Source organism: Hylobates moloch, unplaced genomic scaffold, assembly GCF_009828535.3.
Source record: "Hylobates moloch isolate HMO894 unplaced genomic scaffold, HMol_V3 SCAFFOLD_1, whole genome shotgun sequence".
NCBI lineage: Eukaryota > Metazoa > Chordata > Mammalia > Primates > Hylobatidae > Hylobates > Hylobates moloch.
In genome coordinates, this window is record NW_026652276.1 from 151,208,212 (window position 1) to 151,214,246 (window position 6,035).

Consider the following 6,035-nt stretch of genomic DNA (forward strand, 5'->3'; position numbering starts at 1 on the left):
CAAGTGGCTGTTGATTTTTTTTTTTTTTTTTTTTTGAGACAAGGTCTTACTCTGTCGCCCAGGCTGAGTGCAGTGGTGTGTTCACAGCTCACTGCAGCTTCAACCTCCCAGGCTCAAGTGATTTCAGCCTCCCATTTCAGCCTCCCAAGGAACTTGGACTACAGGTGAGAACCATTATGCTTGGCTAATTTTTTATAGAGATGGACTCTCACTATGTTGGCCAAGCTGGTCTCGAACTTTTGGGCTCAAGCAATTTGACTGCCTCAGCCTCCCAAAGTGCTGGGATTATAGGCATGAGCCACCGCGCCTGGCTGTGGCTGTTGATTAGAGACTGTTTTGTACAGGAATGTTAGCTCAGCATCCTTGCTTCAGGTTGAGACAACTCTGAGAAATTGTTTGCCCTCCAAAATTCTCTTGTAGGATCTTCCTGAAGCCTACCCTGTGTGGGACTTTTGCCTTGCTTGGCTTTATTTCATTCTCTGTCTTGCTTCTATCACTTCCTTACAGTCTTCCTTGAGAATATTTCCTTAATATATCATTTGCATATACATTCTTGTCTTACCGATTGGATCTGGGAAACTTGACCTAAGACAATATCACCTAACTAAAAGGTGGACAAGGGAGTTTAATGCAACATGTTTCCAGAAAGAAAGAACTGATATAAGTGAGCGCTATAATGTCTGCCACAGCATAATGAAAGGCAATTTGGTGATGAAAGAAAGCTAGCTAACTCTAGCCACAGGGACTGGACACAGGAAAGGAAAGGCAGGATTGTGTGGGAAAAGCATCACTGAGAAGAGTGACTTCACTGCAGGTAAAACAATGAGGAAACCAAGCTAGTAGTCCAAAATGTAAAGTTGAAAGAAGTCCTGGTCTTGGTCCTAACAGGAGTCATTATTTGAGAAGAACCAATTGTGCAGTAATTATTAGAGATGACAGATAATGCAAGGGGTCCATGTCATATCAGGGTATAAATATGTACAAGGAAGTGTAAGTACCAGAGGAAGCCAATTTGATGGCATTCTGGTTCTGGGTTATTATTTTAAAGCAGGTCCTTAGTCAACAACTAATAGCATGGGGAATTCTGGAATAGGATGTGGCCTTTGGTGGGAAAATGGTAGTAAATTGTATGCAGGGCCTCTGGGTATTGGAAAAACAGACTAGAGGCTCTAATTTTGGTGGAGTACTAGTAGGGAAGAAAATCCCAGTTGAATGAAGTGGGCAACACTGTTAGGGTAGAGGTAGGCTGCACTTGATGCGCACAGTTTTGCCCAAATCTCACAGATGGTCTGGGTACTGGTCCTGTAGCTGCAAGATTCATTCCAGATGCCTCTGGCTGATTTTTCTTGCTCTGGTGAAGGCTCAGCCTTCCACTGGATAAAAATCCCTTTGGCCATAAGAGCTGCAAAGTAAAATATATTCTCTTAATGCTTCTAGATTTTGAGTCATAGTTAGAAAGGATTTCCCTACATTCCTGTTTTATTTTATTTATTTTTTTGATCACACAAATAAAACTTTTCAATGTAATCTGCTGGTTCTACACTTTATAGTTTATTTTATTTACCATTGACCAATGATCACATGTGAGTGACTTGGCCATGACCTATAACCAGTGCTCGATGATTGCAAAACACCCACCAGCTGGTGGAGCAAATTCCTCCCTGCCCAAGATGATGCTTTCAGGAGCTTTCTGGGCACGAAATGCTTCTCAGTGGATAATTTTTAAAAACACACATACGGAGCCATGTGGATCCCCTATTTGTATTGTCACCAAGGAAAAAAATAAGATATAACCTCAAAATCAGTGAATAGATGGGGGTTCTCAGGAAGGGTTTTGACCTGTTATTTCTGAGGAATAGCAGAAATTTATGGAAATTCTGATTTTTCCTATAACCATACGATGGTATCATGCTTACCTCTTGCCTCCTGAACATGGAGGCCACAGTCACCAACTGAGAAGCCACAGTTTCCGACTCTGCCAGCCTCCTAACGATGTGCCAGGATAGGGGGAGTTGGAGATGTCCTCAGCAGAACTAACTTCTCTGTCCCCTCTCAGTGGTAAGTCCTGTCCCTGCTCAAGTGTTCCGCCCTCACCCGCAGTTGTCATTTCCCTTCAAAAAGCAGGATGCGTGCAGCCATGGCCGAATTGAGGCTGACCACTCCAGGTGCAACAGGAATCAGCAGCCTCTTGCCCGCAGGGCTCTCGGCCAACTACAGAGACTCCAGGCTCATGCCGTAGGTCTCGCCGCCAACCACTACAGCTGTTGGTGCCTCTGTCCAGTCCAAGTCATAACTCTGAACCTCAATAACAGGCAGCAAACCTTTACCGGCTCCAGTTTTAGACCTTCCTTTTCTTCATACTTGTGAAACTTCAGGAATCACCAATCATACACCCAGCCATAGTCATTGGCTTTATTAGACATCTGAGCCTGAGCATAAAGGCTTCAGCTGTCAGCCACACAGACCTGGGTGTCAGGGGGCAGGTAATTTGGCACTGTTTCGTTTTCAGATTATTGATAATGGGCACCTGGAAATGTGCACCCATACCCGCCTGTAGCACTTTGGGCTCCCAGGCATTCACACAGCCTTTCAATGTGAGTAACACTTTGCTGCAGCCTGCCCCAGCTGGAGATCTCAGAATTGTCCCCAGGTTCCCAGGGTCACAGAGATTGTCACAAATCAATAATAAAGGCAGTGAGTGCTAAAGCTGAGTCTTTGGATATGTCATGTTAACATGGTCAGGTTTGGCAAAAATCCCCATTATTCTTGTGGCATTACTAGGTTGGACCAATCCTTGATGTCCTCAAATTTCATCTTAATGAGGCTAACACCCTTCAGCTTATTGATGAGCAGCTTCTTTATGTATTATAGACGGCTAGAGAAGAAAACTTTCGGCACAGCTCCAGCCTTGAGATCATCTGCAATGAGCCTGTGACCTTTCAGCAGTATCTTCCCTTGCTTTTCCCGAAAAGGCCTGGACTTAACTAGTGTCATTACACTGCAGGTTCTGCAGCATGAGGAATTTGAAGAAGGTTACAAGGCTGCCTGTAATGGGTATGATACCTTGTTTCTTAAAATCTTCTTTAGACTCTGAATATCCCTATGAATATAAGCTGTTAATTTACATGATCAGGGTGAGAGAGACCACCCAGGGAAATATGTGGCCTTCTATATCATAGCTTATCTGCATCAGGTTTCTCCATCGACAGAGTGGGTATGATGACAATGTATCTTCCTCACTGAGTTTTGATCAACTTTTCCTTGAGATCACCTATATACAGTGTCACCATGGTACGGGATCATGTGTGTAGCAGCACTGACATTCATGTCTTAAATGAACTCATTCATGTTCTCTTCTAGTAATTATATGATTTAATATTTTACATTTGGATACCTGATGTGTTTGGAGAATTGTCTTTTGAATAGATGAAATATGGATCTAATTTTGTCTTTTTCCAAAATTCTTTTTTTTTTTTTGTCTGAGACGAGTGTTGCTCTGATGCCCAGGCTGGATAGAGTACAGTGGCGTAATCACCATTCACTGTAGTCTCAACTTCCGAAGGTCCAAGTGATCCTCTCACCTCATCGTCTCCAGTAGCTGGGACCACAGGCACATGCCACCAGGTCCGGCTAATTTTTTTAATGTTTTATATAGAAGGTCTCACTATTTTTCCCAGACTGGTCTTGAACTCATGGCCTCAAGTGATCCTCCTGTCTGAGCCTCCCAAAGTGCTGGGGCATGAGCCACTGCACCTAGCTCCAAAATTCTAATATTTGAATACAATTTTTGTTAAAGACTATCATTTCCCCCCAGTGATACAAACTTCCACATCTATCATTTACTAAACTTCTTATGTGCTTGGATCTTATTTCTGGACCTGGTATTCTGTTTTATTGGTCTCTCTATTCCTGCATCTACTCTCTACTTTTTTAATTACAGAGGCTTTAAAGTATGCTTTATGTCATGTAAGTCTACTTCCCACTCATTCGCTTTTTTTTTTTTTTTTTTTTTTTTTTGAGACTGAATCTTGTTCTGTCACCCAGGCTGGAGTGCAATGGCACGATCTCGGCTCACTGCAACCTCCACCTCCTGGGTTCAAGAGATTATCCAGCCTCAGCCTCCTGAGTAGCTGGGACTACAGGAGTGTGCCACCATGCCCAGCTAATTTTTATATTTTTTAGTAGAGACGGGGTTTTGCCATGTTGACCAGGCTGGTCTCGAACTCCTGACCTCAGGTGATCCACCCACCTCAGCCTCCCAGAGTGCTGGGATTACAGGTGTGAGCCACTGCGCCCGGCCAGCTTTATTTTTCTTCTTCTTCTTTTTTTTTTTTGGAGACGGAGTCTCATTCTGTCACCCAGGCTGGAGCACAGTGGCATGATCTTGGCTCACTGCAACCTCCACCTCCTGGGTTCAAGCAATTCTCTTGACTCAGCCTCCTGAGTAGCTGGGACTACAGGTGCATGCCACCATGGTGGGCTAAGTTTTTGTATTTTAGTAGAGATGGGGTTTCACCGTGTTGCCCAGGCTGGTCTCGAACTCCTGAGCTCAGGCAATCTGCCCGCCTTGGCCTCCCAAAGTGCTAGGATTATAGTCGTGAGCCACTGCGCCTGGCCTAGCTTTTCTTTATTTGGAGTTTCCCTTCATATTCTTGCATGCTTATTTTTCCACATGAATCTTAGCATTAATCTATCTTCGTCAAATAACAACAACAACTTCAGAGTATCCTTATTGGGATCACATTTAATTTATATATTAACTTGAAGGGAATTTACATCTTTATAATACTGAGTTTTCTTTCCCAAAGAGAAGGGATGTCTTTCCATTATTTCAGGCCTACTTTCTGAATTTGAATATTTTAAGGTTTTTCTTACATGGGTTTTGCACAGTTTTTGTGGATTTATTTCTAAATATTTCTTTCTGTCCTTATTGTAAACATTTGTTTCTTTAATTATATATTTTTAATATCTGCTACCTTATTAAATGTTTTTTCTTACTTGTGTTAGTCTTAGCATTATCTTCTGTGTTCTCAGTACACCAATGTATCGTATGTCATTACATACAGTTTTACTCTTTGTTTTCTAATTTATTTATTTATTTTTATTTTTATTTTTTTTAAGAAATAGGATCTCCCTGCATTTTCCAGGCTGGCCTCAAACTCCTGGACTCAAGCCCTCCTCCCACCTCAGCCTCCCAAGTAGCTAGGACTTCAGTTGCCAGGTACGCACTACTGCACTGGGTTCTTTCTTTTCAAATTCTTACAATGCTGCTTATTTTCCCTTATATGATTTCACCAGCTAGTAACTTTGGTCTAAGTTTAGTAGTAGTGGAGTTGATAGATATCCTTACCTTGTTCCTGACTTTGGCAGGAATGTTTCCATCATGTCTCCATATATCCATCATGTCATAGCATGTACATCAATTTGTACAGCTTTTAAAACATATCTAGCCCTATGTGCAGAGTGGGGCCTGAACATTTGTTTTATAAAAAGCTTCAGAACTGATTCTAATGTAAACTCTCCAGAATGTATTACATAACAATATAAGGTAAGAATAAGTAAATTAATTAAGTGTGCAAACATTCATTGAATTACATTTTATATAGGACCTGCAGATACAAAGATAAGTTCTTTACTAAGCTCAGTGTAGTAGAGGAAAGACCTACAAAGTAATGATTGCATGCAATATAATTATTACAGACTAGAAAGTGTTTCATCACTAGTGTATTTGCCAAAAGTTATTCTCTAGAGAGTTCACAAAAAAATTTACTTTTAAGTTTTATAAAACTGTGTCCTATAAAACTATTTATTAGTCTCTGGTTTTTAAAATAATTCAAAATTGGCATTCATCAACAGTTACTGCCTAAAATACTATTATTCTAAATTTTCTGCTGTGTCCCCTCCTTGCCTCATGTGTTATTTTCAAACTGTAGCTGCATCAATTATGGCAAACAGTCACATTCATTTTGGGGTTTTCGTAATTATTTTATAATCAAAATTCAGTCAGTTGTCTATTAAACAAAGTTATGCAAATA

The 6,035-nt window shown here is 41.2% G+C and overlaps 1 pseudogene; it reads right to left on the reverse strand.

The window, feature by feature from the left end:
- Positions 1 to 2,052: 2,052 nt before the first annotated feature.
- LOC116810780 (rRNA methyltransferase 3, mitochondrial-like) lies at positions 2,053 to 5,385 on the reverse strand (annotated as a pseudogene).
- Between the last annotated feature and the right edge of the window lie 650 nt (positions 5,386 to 6,035).